Below are 15,169 nucleotides of genomic sequence, written 5' to 3'. Positions count from 1 at the left end.
CAAGGAGAAAGCCAGTTTTGTGGAGCTGAGATTAATAGAGGCGCTCAGCCTAGCTGAACTGGGTAATTGCCTCAGTCTTTTTATCGTTGTCATCACGGGCTCCCACACAGCTCATAAGGACATCAGTCATGACTATGATGACATGGTGTCCTCCAAAAACACGGAGAGAGAACCAAACGGAAATCTGCTCAAGGCCCACAAACTCCCGAACCTGAACTTTAGAGCCGCCCATGATTTGCTCCCCTGGATGGAGCTGAGCTGCTCCTGTGGTTCCCAGCCTCCTCTCCTCGCTATCAGAGGCTGGTAGAATGGTGACGTGTGCCCGCTGGGTGCCAGCCAAGTTGGCGGCAGCTGCACATACCAAGGGCATGGCGTTTTTGCTGGACTTGACAGCAGGCTTTCACACATAGAATTATAAGTTCTTGTTCGCAGAGCTGCACACAATCTCAAGGCTTTCTTTTCTAGAATCAGTGCCAGAGTGGGCTGCTCAGGCCAGAAGGCATCACTTTCAGGTGGCTGTTTGGGAACTTCAGCTTCAGTGAGGTGAGGTCTTTCTTCCTGTCTCTGCCTTTTACCAACCTGTGTTCCGAAGGTTTTCTCCATTTGCAGGCGAGGCAGGGAGTGGGGAGAGAGAAGGCCAGAAGCAGGTGGAAAAGCAGCTGCCTTGGCTGTCCTCCTCTGGGAGAGTCCTGGTGGGAATCGCATGCCCAAGGCTCTGAGGAGACCTGCGGTATAGACAGGTTTGTCTCAACTTGGTTTGGCCTGGTGTTACCCAACCTGTTGCAGTACCCAGCTCTTTTTGAGGATGGGAGTTTATGTGGCTCTAAAGCCACATTCTCCCAAGTGACCATGGCCCCCGGACTCTGGGGTAATGCAAATGAAGAAGACGGCACACAGGGACCAGGGGAACCGTAAGGAATGCCATGGACTTCATGGCGCCCCCACCCACTTCTTGAGAGTCCTGGGACATCCTGACCCAGAAAGTTTTTCACAATGATCCAAATTGAAAACAACTGCCCACAGTATCTTCCAATAGTTCCAACCCAGTCATAGCTGATGCTGTGACTTCCTGCGTCATGATGTAGTCGGGGGGGGAGGAGGCGGTGTTCACCAACCGCTGTCCTGCTGGGTCTCACCTCTTCTTTTAATGTTGCACGCAGGCCACTGCAAGGCTCCTTTGAACCTGTACGAGATTTCGGAATCCGGAATTTACGTGTAGATGGCAGCTTTGCATTCTTTACCTCCTTCGCCCTTATTTACAGAGGCCTGAAGTTAAAGTCCTGACATAGATTCTCATGCAATTGAAAGAAAGGGAAGTTGCTGGAGCCATTGGAACCATCCTGGCAGGGATGAAAGATGGGAGAAAAGTTTGAGGGTTTTCTGCTCCCTCTGAGTTCACTACTGTTGAACTTAATTCTGTTTCGGTCCCTGACCTATGTTGGATTAATAACATTGGAACTCAACAAATACTCAATTACCCCGATAGAGCACTAGTGTTCCAGAGAACCCAGTTTGGGGAATATTTTCTTTACCCTATCCAGGCCTTGTTTGCAGGCAGAATGCTAAGAATTCTTTAAATATTTAAACATACCTTTAGTTCCCCCGTACACATAAGTCAATTCTCCTTTGGAAAAATTAGAGCATTGCAGGTAAAACTAAGGTCCCCTTTGACCAGGACCCTCACCCCTGGTCCCTTTGCCCTCATCTCAGAGGTGATATGTCCTACTTGGACATATACACCACACCTATGCATACGTATGCACACATATATTCATAATAACTTTTATAAAATAAATAATATGGTCTTGGATTTTTTTTTACAATAATTATATCATATTGCTTGCAACTTGCTTTTTTCAGTGCAAAATATGTCTGAGAGATCTATAATAATGGTGCCTCTCCAGTCATTTCCTTCAAGTGCTGTTTGGCTTCTCCTCTTAGGATTTTACATGTTACCAATCTGAGTTCTTGGCCATCCTTAACCAATAGAAATTGGTCAGAGGGCAGGCAAGAAATTCAGGCAAAGCTTTATTGGGTCCCCTGCTACAGCAGGGGGAGCAAAAACAAGCAACAGTTTCCCTTGCTCACTGAGGTGGGGGCAGGTGGGGTCGAGAAAGCTGGTTTCTTATATGGGGGAAAGGTAGGGATGGATCCAGGGTCAGATCTCAAGGATGACTTTAGGTGGTCTGCTCACCCCTTCAGTTGTTGTATGCAGGCATATGTGTAGTATCCTGCTTTTGTAGTATCTCAGCTCTCCAGAAGTGGTAGTTGGTCTTTTGGGGGGTTTTTATGTCATATTGCCCATAATTTGTCCCAACCTGATATGTATGCAGTTATTTATAGTCCTTTGTGATTTCTTTGTATCTTGTTGCTCTAAGAGATGTGTGCTTAGGTGCCAGCCCTGCAGCCACTGCAGAAAAGGGTCCCAGGTCCTAGGTGCCAGCCTCTCTCGATGATAATTATCTATTTCCATTCTGTTGGCCCTAAGCTTCTTTCTACTGTGGGGCTTTTCTAAGCCACATGACACTGAACATCTTTGTCTCTGGTCCCCGAGCACAACCAAGGAATTGCTAGGGTAGATACCTACAGATGTTACTGCTGAGTCACAGGGCGTACTTTTGTTTTTAAATGCTGCTGCCAAGCTGTAAGCAAAGAACTCTCATCTGCAAGCAGGCCAAGTGGGGGAATTGCCAGAGGGACTCAAGAAAGGCAAAATGGAAGTGAAGGAGGTGGGTGCATTAGCTGCTTTTGAAAAGCCTCCCAAGATTTGTGTTCATGCCAACCACCCCCAAAACACATTCACTGTCCAGATTAAAGCTTTGGTGACTTTTTCTCAGTCCAAAGGCTTCTTTCTACCTCTTTGGGCTTTCTTTTTTCTCTGCAAACTGTCCTTGGTATTCTGCTTAAGTTGGTATTCTGATCTTCCCTATGCTAGAACATGTGTGCACATACATGTGGGTGAGGAAGGCAGACGTGTTATCATTGAATGTTTACTATTGAATGAAAACATGGCATTTTTCATGATTTTTAATAGGGAAACCAAAGAGCTCTTATTTAGTGAGAAAGAAGTGGGTAGGTGACATCCAGTTCACCTACTGTTAAATAGAGAAAAAAGAAAAAAAAAAAGAATATACACAGAGTTCCCCTTGTGGATCAGCGAGTTAAGAACCTAACTAGTATCCATGAGGATGCGAGTTTGATCCCTGCCCTCACTCAGGGGGTTAAGGATGCAGTGTTGCCCCAAACTGTGGTGTAGGCTCCAGACATGGCTCAGAACTAGCATTGCTGTGGCTGTGGTGTAGGCTTGCAGCTGCAGTTCCAATTCACTCTCTAGCCTCAGACCTTCCAAATGGCACAGGTGCAGCCCAAAATACACAAAAGAGAGAAAGATGAGAGAGAGAGAGAGAGAGAGAGAGGGAGAGGGAGAGGGAGAGGGAGAGAGAGAAAGAAAGAAAAGAAAGAAAGAAAGAAAGAAAGAAAGAAAGAAAGAGAGAGAGAGAGAGAGAGAGAGAGAGGGAGGGAGGGAGGGAGGGAGGGAGGGAGGGAGGGAGGGAAGGAAGGAAGGAAGGAAGGAAGGAAGGAAGGAAGGAAGGAAGGAAGGAAAGGAAGAAAGGAAGGAAGGAAGGAAGGAAGGAAGGAAAGGAAGAAAGGAAGGAAGGAAGGAAGGAAAGAAGAAAGAAAGAAAATATACACATCATAATGATGAATTTTCACAAAAGGTAATAGATTCGCACTGAAGGATATTTATAATATTTGTAATCAGGTTTTCTAAATTCAAGAACATTTAAAACCTCAGACTTCAATTTTAGATCCAGTTGTAGCAATCATAGGCGCATGTCTTATGGAACTAGTTTCCTTCAAAATCTGGGCACAGAGGTCTTATGATGACATGTCCCATCATGGAACTTGAAAACAATGGGGAGACAAAACATAGACTTCTACAGGTATTAAAGGCCCAAGGAGACCAAAAAGTCTACTGTCTTCTCTTGCATAATGCAGTTCTTTCTGTCCCCCCCACATCACCCCCTTTACTCCACCACACCCCCCACAACGCTGATCCAAACTGAAATGAGGGAGTAGGACTGTGACGTGAGTGTCTGCCACTGAAATTAGAGTGGGGGACTTTTGCAATTATACCCTGGAGTATAATTTCCTGGAGGATGGAAACTTTTCAGATTTGGTAATAGGAGTCAAAGAGGTAGGAACAATGGTTTATGACTTTTTTACTTTCAACTCAGAGTATTGTTTGTGGTCTACACTTTGGCACACCCAGCCAACAAGGATGGCCAACGGTATAATTTAAGGGGGACCAAAGGGCCTCAAATAAGACAAAATATCAGTGCCTGAAATTCCCGCCATTAACCTCACTACCTGAGGGCCTAGTAGAGACAGGCGCATGATGCTTTTAGTATGAGTCTTTAATTTCTAAATTAATACATGCACAAGATTGTAAAGGAAAAAATGTTAACATTACAGAAGTGGTACAATGAAAGCGAAAATTCTTTCTCCACTTCCTTCAGCCTAAGGTTCCATACTTCAAAAGCTACTGTTAACGTTTTATAACCACATATCCTTCTAGAAATCACGTAATATATGTTAGATAGACAGTGAGGGAGAGACATAGATAGGCAGGCATATATGTATATATGTTAGTGCACAAAAGCCCTTCAAACAAATAGTATTATCTTATTTTTATTGTCTTTGCCTTAGTTTTTCTACCTAGTACATTTTGGATAGCTTTCTAAATCACTACTTTTTCATCTTCCACATCCTTTTAAATAGCTGTATAGTATTTCAGAGGTCCATATGCCTCTCAATGTGCCTTAATTTATAAATCTGGTCCCTTAATTATAGGCATCTGAATAATTAAAAATTTTTGCTATTATAAATAACACAGAAATCAACATCCTCAAACATATATAATTGTATATAGAAGTATGTTCATCAAATTGTTTTCCAACAGTGGAATTGCTAGAGAAAAGAAAAGATGCATTTTAAACTGATAAATATTCCTAAATTTCCATTGAAAACGTTTACACCAGTGGTGTACAGAAGTGCCAATAATCTTCTGCATCCTTACCAACACTGAGTTTTATCAAACATTGTAATTATTGTCACTTTAGTAAAAATGATTTAATTTGATATTGTTTTTGTCAATTTAGTGAAGTATGTTGCTTTGCTTTGTGTTTCATTACATCAAGGTTGAACATCTTTTCATGATTATTGGTCACTTTTTTTCCTGTGAACTTCTTCTTTGTAATATTTGCTCACTTAAAAATTTTTCTATTTTGTACCGTGAATGGTACAAGCAGTCTTTATGTAAAAATAGACTTGGTTACAAGTGCAGCAAATATTTTTTCCTAGTTTATCAGTTTTCTTTTTACTTTATGGAAAGAAGTATTTCATTTGTGTGGATAAATATGCAATGGTTTTCCTTTATAACTGTTGGAATATATTCATTTTATTTTGACATCAGATGATTTCTTCATTTTGTGACTTCTGATTCTTGAATAAGAATCAGGAATTCAGAATTCCTGAATCACATGACTCTTAGCACATATTTGATGCTTAACTTTTGCTGACTCGTATTTTAGTTACAGTTTGTGTGTATGTGTGTGTGTATTAATCTCTACAGCTGGGTTAAAAGCAACTTGAAAGGCTGAAGGAATGAAATACAGCTTTGTATTCCCCACTCCACAGAGTCTAGTATCTAGAAAGGGAAAAATTTAGACATGGGGGCATTTCAAACCAGAGCACTGCTGAGAAGAGTGCAGTATCTAGAGAGGTACAGGCTCAAATTGTCACACCGACCCAAAGAAGAAGTAAAATTCCCCAAAGAAGGTATGGATGGGCTCCAAGACAAACCCAGTCTTCTTTCTTCTTTTGCTTGGAGTGGATAGAGGCAGTGCTTAGCTGTTCAATATCTTTCACTACCCACCTTCCCAACTTTGTCTTAAAATACTTTTCCCCTTGTTCTTTTTTATATATATATATATAATGATTTTTATTTTTTTCCATATATATAATGATTTTTATTTTTTTCCATTATAGCTGGTTTACAGTGTTCTGTCAGTTTTCCACTGTACAGCATGGTGACCCAGTCACACATACATGTATACATTCTTTTTTCTCACATTAGCAGGCTCCATCATAAGTGACCAGACATGGTTCCCAGTGCTACACAGCAGGATCTCATTGCTTATCCATTCCAAAGGCAATAGTCTGCATCTATTAACTCCAAGCACCCCATCCATCCCACTCCCTCCCCCCTCTCCCCCTTGGCAACCACAAGTCTATTCCCCAAGTCCATGATTTTCTTTTCTGTGGAAAGGTTCATTTGTGCCATATATTAGATTCCAGATATAAGTGATATCATGTGGTATTTGTCTTTCTGTTTCTGACTTACTTCACTCAGGATGAGATTCTCTTGTTCCATCCATGTTGCTGCAAATTGCATTATTTTGTTCTTTTTTATGGCTGAGTAGTATTCCATTGTGTTGACCCTGGGCTTCTAGCTGTGATTCAAGTATGTGCCACGTTCACTTTTGCTCAGGGGCTTTGCTTGGCATGTTCTTCCCCTTGATGTTCCAATTCCTAACTCCTTGTTATCCAGACCTAAAGCTGGCCACACCACTGTATATCCTGCAATGTGAGGTGGACATTCCTTCCTCAAGAGGTGGGGTCTCTGCTCCTCCCCGTTGGAAGTAGGTGGATCTTTGTAATCATCTTAATCACAGAACACAGCAGAAGTGACACGAAGTGACTTCCAAGGCTGGGTCGTGAGAAATAATGAAGCTACCACCTGGCACTCTCTCTCTCTCTCCACTCACCCTTTGAACTGGCCGTCATTTTGTGAGGAGACCAGAACACATGCAGAGGCCCCTGTGGAGGTGTGCTGGCCAGTGTTCCCAGTTAAACACTCAGCCAACAGCCAGTATCAGCCATCAGACATGTGACTGCACAGATCCTGAAAAGGTTCCAAGCCTCAGACTTTGAGTCCTCCAGCTCAGCCCCAGATGCTCAGGGGCACAGACAAACTGTCTCCTCCACGGCTTCGGAGAATTCCTGACCCGCAGAACCTGTGAGCAGAATAAGCTGTCGTTTTAAGCCACCAACTTCATGGGTAATTTAGCAGGCAGCTGTAGTAGCTGAAACAAGACCCCAGAGAGGTCTTCTCTGGCTGCCCAACCTAAAGTGGTGACCCGGTTATCACATCACCTTATTTAATACAATTAAATGACTAAATGATGCATAGCATTCTCTATCAGTATCCTTATTTGGTTGGTTGGCTGGCTTGTTGTCTGCCTCCCTGCACTAGAAAGTATACCCCATGTGCACAAGGACCCTCTCTGTCTTGTCCACCCCAAATTCCTCAGCACCAGCAACAGTGTCTGGCACATGGGAGGTGATCAATAAGTACTTGCTAATTCCTAAACAAGTAAATGAAAGAATGAACCATCCCTAGGCAATTAGATTCTTCCACTAGCCCTTATTTTTTGCTTCTTGATATAATAGATTTTTCTGAGAACTTCCTTCCTGGGGAATATTACAATTTCCTATTCGGTGGCTGTAAATGTACTTCAAAGAGCGATTTAATGCAAACAGAAGTAAAAATAAGCAATAATCAGGAGATACCTATAATGAGATATTTTTCATTGAGCTTAGAAATGACAGGGGTGGGAAAATAAAAGGAAGTAAGACAAACTCTTTGAACATTAAAAAAGAGAAAGATTTTAAAAGGCGCTGGCCAGAGAAAGTGATGCTGCAAAAGTGAACTGCAAAATAGAATTCTACCACTGTGACGTGACTTGTAGTTTCTTAAAAACAGTTCAAAGAGTAAAACCATGTTGCTCAGAAAATTCATTAGCTGATGTGGGAAGAGCCGGCTCTTTGAAATCTGATTCTTTGGGACTAGGTAGAATGGTCAACCAAACCTTCCCCTCTCCTCACCTACTTAACACTTTTTGCCCAAAAGTGATGGGAATCACTGACCAAACAATGGAAGACTGGGAGAATCTATAGTGACTAAATAGAACTCTGGCATTTTAAAAATGATCCAATCTAATTACTCTTAGAAATGATCAAGGACCTGGAGAGCAGACCGGTGGTTGCCAAGGGGGAAGGGGAAGGAGGGAGATGGGCTGGGAATTTGGGGTTAATAGAGGCAAATATTGCCTTTGGAATGGGTAAGCAATGAGACCCTGCTGTATAGTGCTGGGAACTGTGTCTAGTCACTTATAATGGAGCAGGATAGTGTGGGAAAAAAGAAAGTATACATGTATGTGTAACTGGGTCTCCTTGCTGTACAGTAGAAAATTGACGGAACACTGTAAACCAGCTATAATGGAAAAAATTAAAATCATTATAAAAAGAGAAATTGTACGTGAAGTTAAGTCTGGCTTGGTTGGCTACCTGGGCAGTTTCTCTCCGAGACAGTGAGATTCCTTCCCTTGGCCAAGTATATTTACATTTTTGTTTTCAAAATCAAAACCATCCTTGCTGTTTTATAAAATTTTGGAGCCAATTTAACTGTTCCACTGGCCTTAGAGAAAATATTACATCTCAGAAAGGAGCAGAGAACTAGAATATTATAAAGGCTTGCTAGGATAAATATGTAATTTTTATCATGTCCTTGGGAAAATGAACACCTAGCAGCCATAAACCTGCAACTTGTTTGTGCCTATTAAAACTTAGATCTTACGGTGATGACTTCTTATCACAAAAATCCTTAGAGTTCCGGGGCTAGAAGAAGCATAAGAGATGAGGCATGGCCTGTTTGAAGTTAGCTATCCTCTAGAATAATAATAATAATACAGTGTCTAACAAATAATGCTTTCCAGAGGATGCTAGAATTAAAATGCCGGATGCCAAAATCTCTTGATTCCTTACCATCCAACGCTTAAATATTATTCAATGGCCCCTCATTGTGTTCTTTCCAAAATACCCAATTGATACTACAGTTGACCCTGATAACAGCTGGAGGTTAGGGCACTGACCCTCTGGAATTCTGTGTATAGTTCATAGTTGGCCCTTGGTATTTGAAGTCCCTTGGTATCCACAGTTCTACATGCACAGATTCAGCCATCCACAGATTAGCACTATCATATTGACTATGGAAAAATTCTGCATGTAAATGGACTCACACAGTTCAAGCCCATGTTTTTCAAGAGTCAACTGTATTTCCTGCCACTTATACCTTCCTTCCTATCAGTAACTTTTATCAGGAATCTTAATTTAGGTACAGTTTTTCATGGTCCTCTCTGCAAATAAGGGTTAAGAAAAGTGAATTCAAAAACTATAAATTAAAATTACTTACCTCTCTCAGTTATCATCTGTTAAGTCAGAGGTAGCAGAGGTACTGACCTAAAAATAGGGTGATAACCAAGTCTTAATAAAATCAAAATTGTGGATTCAAGTCTACACGTGGGTCCATTTTACTTATGCGAGATGCCAGAGAACAATCCTGTAGTCTCTTTTAATGTCCTTAATTAAAAGGTAATTAAAATCAGGAAATTATAAAAATTCTTCTAAAAACAGCAAATGTCCACTACATAACCATTGGTAACTTATGCTGCAGCCTGCATTTACTCTTTGGGGTTTGTCCAAGTCCCTATTTCCTCTTATTTGTTGGATGTCAAGCAGATGGCCCCTGCAAAGGAGTTACCAACCCAGCTCTTGGCTTCCCAACCTTGGAACTTGCCTTCCTGCAAGTGAAACAAGTTAGACTTGCAGTTAAAACAGACTTTCTAGGTAGGGTAACCTCTACTTAGAAAGTCTGTTCACAGACTAGATTTTCTGTCTTCAAACTTAATGTCCTTTAGTGTCCCAGTGCTTTTAGCCCAACTGTCCCTATTTTCTTTTTATTTTCGTTTGGCCACACCTATAGCACATGGAAGTTCCGAGGCCATGGATTGAATCTGAGCTACCGCTGTGCCCTACACCTTAGCCGTGCCAATGCCAGATCCTTTAACCCATTGCCCATGTTTCTGCAGCAGCCCAAGCCACGGCAGTCCAATCCTTAACCCACTGCACCACCACAAGAGCTCCTGTCCCTGACTATTTTCCAATTTTCCTTTGTAGTTCCTACGCCTGTTCTATTTTTGCAGCATAATTATTAGGGAAAAGTTTGTGCCAGGAACAATCAGAAAATAACCCAAATCCAATCAGTCGAATAAGCACAATCATCATCACCACCATCATCATCATGATCCTTGTGAGAAGGTGGAAAAGGCCAGCCTGGCTTGAAAATACATGTACTCCAGGAAGCTTAAATTCCTGAAAGTTCTCTCTGTCTCAAGTTCAAACAGAAAACTTTACATTCTCCTTATTCCTTCTACCAAACTCACATCGGTGTCAAGAAAATAAGTTTTCAAGAGTTTCCTTGGAACAGCTTAAATGGCAAGTTGAAAATCAAACGGTTCTGACACAACAGTGATTTTGATGACTTCACGGCCCATGAATATTCCGTACGGATGAAATTCTTCCTGCAGTGTGTGTGGGTATGTTTAAGGGTAGAGCATTTGGGGCAAGACACATTCCAAGCTTTTCAAAAACCCGTATATTCGCAAAAATCCTGTGATGCACTTTTTTTAAACCTGATTGCAAATCTAGCCTATTTCAAAGACAAAGAGTTCCTGATTTTTCTAGGTACATTTTCTCTTCTTTCTGTATGAGCACATGCCGTACAATCCTCAGCTCCAGAAACCAGGAGCTAATCCACATTCTCAAGGCCACAAGCAATGCAGCAGACTGGGAAGACGAGACATTGAAATTCATTTCCAGTGGAACTGGGCTATCCTGTGCAGTCTAGAAGCCCACCATTGCTCTGGGGCTTTTTTGTAGCCATGCTATCCTACTGATTCATACGGATCATAGGTCAAGTCTTTTCTTAGCTGCTCTCAAGCCAAGTTTCCCTAGTCCTCCAGTCCCTAAATCACTGAATTTGGCATTTAAATACAGGAATATGGCGTTATCCTCATTAGGTTTTGCCTTGTTGGTTTTTATTCACTGTTTTGGTATATTAAGATTATTCTGAATTCTAACTCAAACAGTCAGGGGGAGTTACATCATCCAAGGAAATTTGAGTCATGTCAATGCAGTTAGTGCTTGGTCTATTATCTAGATAAGATGCAGAATCCTTCTCCGTGTTCCAATTCTTGCTACTAATCAGTCTGGGCTGGCATTTGGGATTAAATTTATTCACTGTGCCTGATTTGGATATTCCCTTGTCTTGTCATTAGAATTATTCACAAGGAAGCAGTCAAAATTACAACCTTTAATACCCACATGCTTCTTGATCTAGATCCCTTTTAGAATTTCAGCCATAACGAGCCAGCCTGGGTAATTTGAAAGCTTTCTTCCCAAAACCAATGACTCACAGATGAGAATCAAGCAGCTGTTGTGGCAGGATCACCTTCCCCCACCTTCTCATCTCTTCCTCATAACCAATCAGTGGGAACCTCTTGGGGGCGGGGGGGGGGGGGATTTTCCCATATGCTTGACAGACAAAGCCAAAGCAAATCAATTTGTCAAGTTATACCAGAAAACATAAAACCCAGTAGACATTAACTGTGGTTTGTATTGATACCAAGCTAGGTGAAGAATAAAGAAAAGCAGTTTCCTAGATTACATAGACCAAAGTCGAGAGAGCACTGCTTCCTTCATTTTATATTCCACCCAAGAGTCTTGTCCATTGTGTTAATAATACCTGTGAGATAGTTACTGCTGCCTAACGTTCCATTGTCCAAATGATCCTGTTCATTGCCTCTAAATATGTGTATACAGAGTATAAATTTAGTGAAGGTAGGAGTTTTGGGTTTTGTTTTTTTTTTTTTTGTCTTTTTGCCTTTTCTAGGGCCACTCCCATGGCATATGGAGGTTCCCAGGCTAGGGATCGAATCGGAGCTGTAGCCACCAGCCTACACCAGAGCCACAGCAACGCGGGCTCTGAGCCACAGCTGCGACCTACACCACAGCTCACGGCAACGCCGAATCCTCAACCCACTGAGCAAGGCCAAGGATCGAACCCACCACCTCATGATTCCTGGTGGGATTCGTTAACCACTGCTCCATGACGGGAACTCCAGAAGGTGGGAGTTTTGACATTGCTGAGCACAGCACCTAATGTATATTAGATAGCCAATAAGTATTTGATGAATGAATGAAAGAGATTTAAACAATGATTTCCTATTGTTTTTCCTCCTGAGAATATTGAGTTCTTTCTCTATGATATTTTTATTTTTTTACAGAAAAGTAGTTTGAGTAAGAATGAACAAGTTGCTATATTTATCAAATTTGATTTTCTGAATTTGGTAAATCAGAAAAATTGACTTGGAAATTGAAGGTGGGAGTTACTGATTTTCAATCCCTCTCTCCATCTCTTTTAATCTTCACACACACACACACACACACACACACACACACACACACACAGGAACAAAGCAGACAGTTTAGCGAGCATATTAGAGTATTTTGTTCAGTAACAGAAATAAGTTTCCACACAGAGCTATCCAAAGGGCCCCTTCAATCCACCTCATATACAAGAATATTTTTTTTGCTCAATGGGTGGTATAGCTTAGGCCAGACCTCTGGAATCAAAGAGGAGCAAAGTGGCACCCATAAAAACGCAATCATCAGTTTAATCTTGCTTGGGTAGGTACCAGTCCAGCTAAACATCCACTAACAACTTGTAACCTTCTGCATCCACCTAAAACAAACAGAACAGTGCCTGGTTCCAAAAGGAAGCAGAGGAGAAAATGAAATATTTCTGTCTTATTTACTTTTCAAACAAAAGACAAAATGAAAGCTAGGATGTAATATGAAAAGCACAGGTTTAGTAAGATCACTGTAGCTAAGTCACTTTGGGTACAAAGTGTATATTTTTGAGTGTACCTGGTGCTTTCAAATCAGGACATTATAATAACTGAAAATTATAGGTCAGTGATGGAACCTCATGGTTAAGAGCATAGCCTTTGAGGTTATGCAGACCTGAGTTTGAGTTCCTGTTTTGTCACTTTCTTTCTATGTGCCTTGAACTAATTACTTAATCTCTCTGTGCCTCAATTTCCTCAGCTGCAAAAGGCATACGAGCAGTTTCTATTTAACAGGCTGGTTATAAAAATTAAATAAGATAACCCAGGTAAAGCATTTGCAAAGTGCCTGGCACAGAGAAATGCTTAATAAATGTTGATTATTACAGCTGTATTACATTAGTCAGGAATTAATTTGGCAGAAAGCTTGATGGATTGAATAGAAATAGCACAGAATTGTCTTATCACCGAGAACATAGACTTTCTGAGAAATCAACCGGCCAGCAAGGCCGATGGCTAATTACAATTCACTTGGAATGGAAGGGAGACAAATATGCCATTGTAAGAATCAGGATGGGGAATTGCTAATGAGGACTGAGACTGTGGTGTGAGGAAGAAAAACGGCCAGTCAGTCTCGTGTGCTGTGGACAGAAGGTCTGGCCAGTGGTCCAGAGCAAGAGCACACATCTGAAAATCTTCCTGGCTCCATCTGAAAGCTCAATCGAGTCCTGAGAAGTAACGCTGGTCCTGGTACTCCACTGGTGCTGGGGAGATGGACACTGCATCCTTTCCAGGACACACTGTGAGCGAGGGCCATGATGTGCGTTGGGGTCTCCAAGATGCTTGAGATTGAGGGTCCAAAGGAGCAGTCCTTCCGGTGGAAGCTCACCCCACACACAGGTCTGTGTTTCATGTGTTCCTTTCACGAGGAGGTTCCCCAGAGACCTCACCGGGCCTCATGGGGCTCCCAGCTGGGTGAGAGGGGGACTAGATTGGTGCCATGGTTCAACATGATGGGTGCCCAGGCAGGGGACACGTGGTGGGTATTTGCAGAGCTCAAGCAAGCAACCTGTAACCTGTCTCCGCGGACAAAATATCTTGGATGGGACGAGAAGAATGAATAGAGTTAGAAGGGTAATCGCAGTCAGAGTCGGGGAGGAGGAAAGGAGAAATGGCATGGGCGAGGGTCCAGATGAGGAGCGGGAGTGTGGCCTCTTTGCGGGAATGAACAATGGTCCGTGCAGCTGCCGCGGGGAGCAGGGACTGCCTTCATTTAGGTGATGGATATCCAACGTTTCTTCTCCGCGCCAGGCCCCGTGACAAGCAGCCGCACTATGAGTACAGCCGACCCCATGAGCTAGGGACCGTGGTTTACCTCATGTTACTAAAGGCGAAGCTGAATCAGGAAGGTTAGGATTCATGATACTAAACCTGAACCAGAGGTCTCACCTCCCCGTAAGTGAGCTTCGGCTGCTGTACAGGCTGCCTGGCACGAGCGTTCAGAGTCTAAGCTACTGCACCTGCCCAAAGCCATGGGTTTTCTGCCCCCACACAGGCATCTCACCCCAAGTGTTTTAAGACACAGGGGATTGGAAAGTGCTTTTGTATAGAAGTTTATGTCTATGGCTTGCCCAAAATGAAATCAAAATATTCTGTCCCCCCCCCCCAAAAAAAAATAACTCCAAATATATCTCTAAGTGATTGAAAGTATAACCCACAAGTTTTTGCTTCTACACAATTTTAACACAGGTGTTACCTCTACAGACTCCCAATTCATTTTTTAGTATCAACCATTCTGTTTTATTAACCAAGATATCTCGCTATGAAAGACCAAAGAGACCGTAAATTAAATGACAGAATAGTAGCAATTGCAACACTTTTTTAAAAGCCACAAAAAATAAATTGTAAACATTGACTTGGCTATCATGGTAAGAGAAATAGAACGAGGTGTGTCTATGCATTTCTAATTTTTGCTAAAGCAGGTGAAACCTGCTTCAGGGTGATCTGCTTCACGTGCCACACAAAACCCATCCTAATTAAAAACTTTCAGGAGTTCCTGTTGTGGCTCAGTGGCTAATGAATCCGACTAGGAACCATGAGGTTGCAGGTTCGATCCCTGGCCTTGCTCAGTGGGTTAAGGATTAGGCGTTGCCGTGAGCTGTGGTGTAGGTCGCAGACGCAGCTCGGATCCCACGTTGCTGTGGCTCTGGCGTAGGCCAGCAGTTACAGCTCTGATTCAACCCCTAGCCTGGGAACCTCCATATCCCACAGGAGTGGCCCTAGAAAAGGCAAAAAGACAAAAAATAAATAAAAATAAATAAAAACTTTCCATACCAGTTTGACTCAAATTCCTTGGATCA

The 15,169-nt window shown here is 42.2% G+C and overlaps 1 protein-coding gene across 1 annotated transcript in view; it reads left to right on the top strand.

Annotated features, from left to right (window-relative positions):
• The first annotated feature begins 373 nt into the window (after nt 1–373).
• The window catches only part of NR3C1 (nuclear receptor subfamily 3 group C member 1), a 246,016-nt gene continuing 231,220 nt past the window's right edge, over nt 374–15,169 (top strand). The window contains exon 1 of the mRNA XM_005652957.4: nt 374–543. The gene's annotated coding sequence lies outside the window, so the exon portion shown is untranslated. The remainder of the gene's footprint in view (nt 544–15,169) is intronic.

The sequence above is a fragment of the Sus scrofa genome, chromosome 2 (assembly GCF_054392235.1).
Source record: "Sus scrofa isolate SSC_HxYL_T2T_F1_AM1 chromosome 2, Sscrofa_HxYL_maternal_Yorkshire_Landrace_v2.0, whole genome shotgun sequence".
In the NCBI taxonomy this organism is placed as follows: Eukaryota; Metazoa; Chordata; class Mammalia; order Artiodactyla; family Suidae; genus Sus; species Sus scrofa.
Note: the sequence above shows the minus strand (reverse complement) of the source record. Positions and strands in the feature narration are given on the sequence as shown.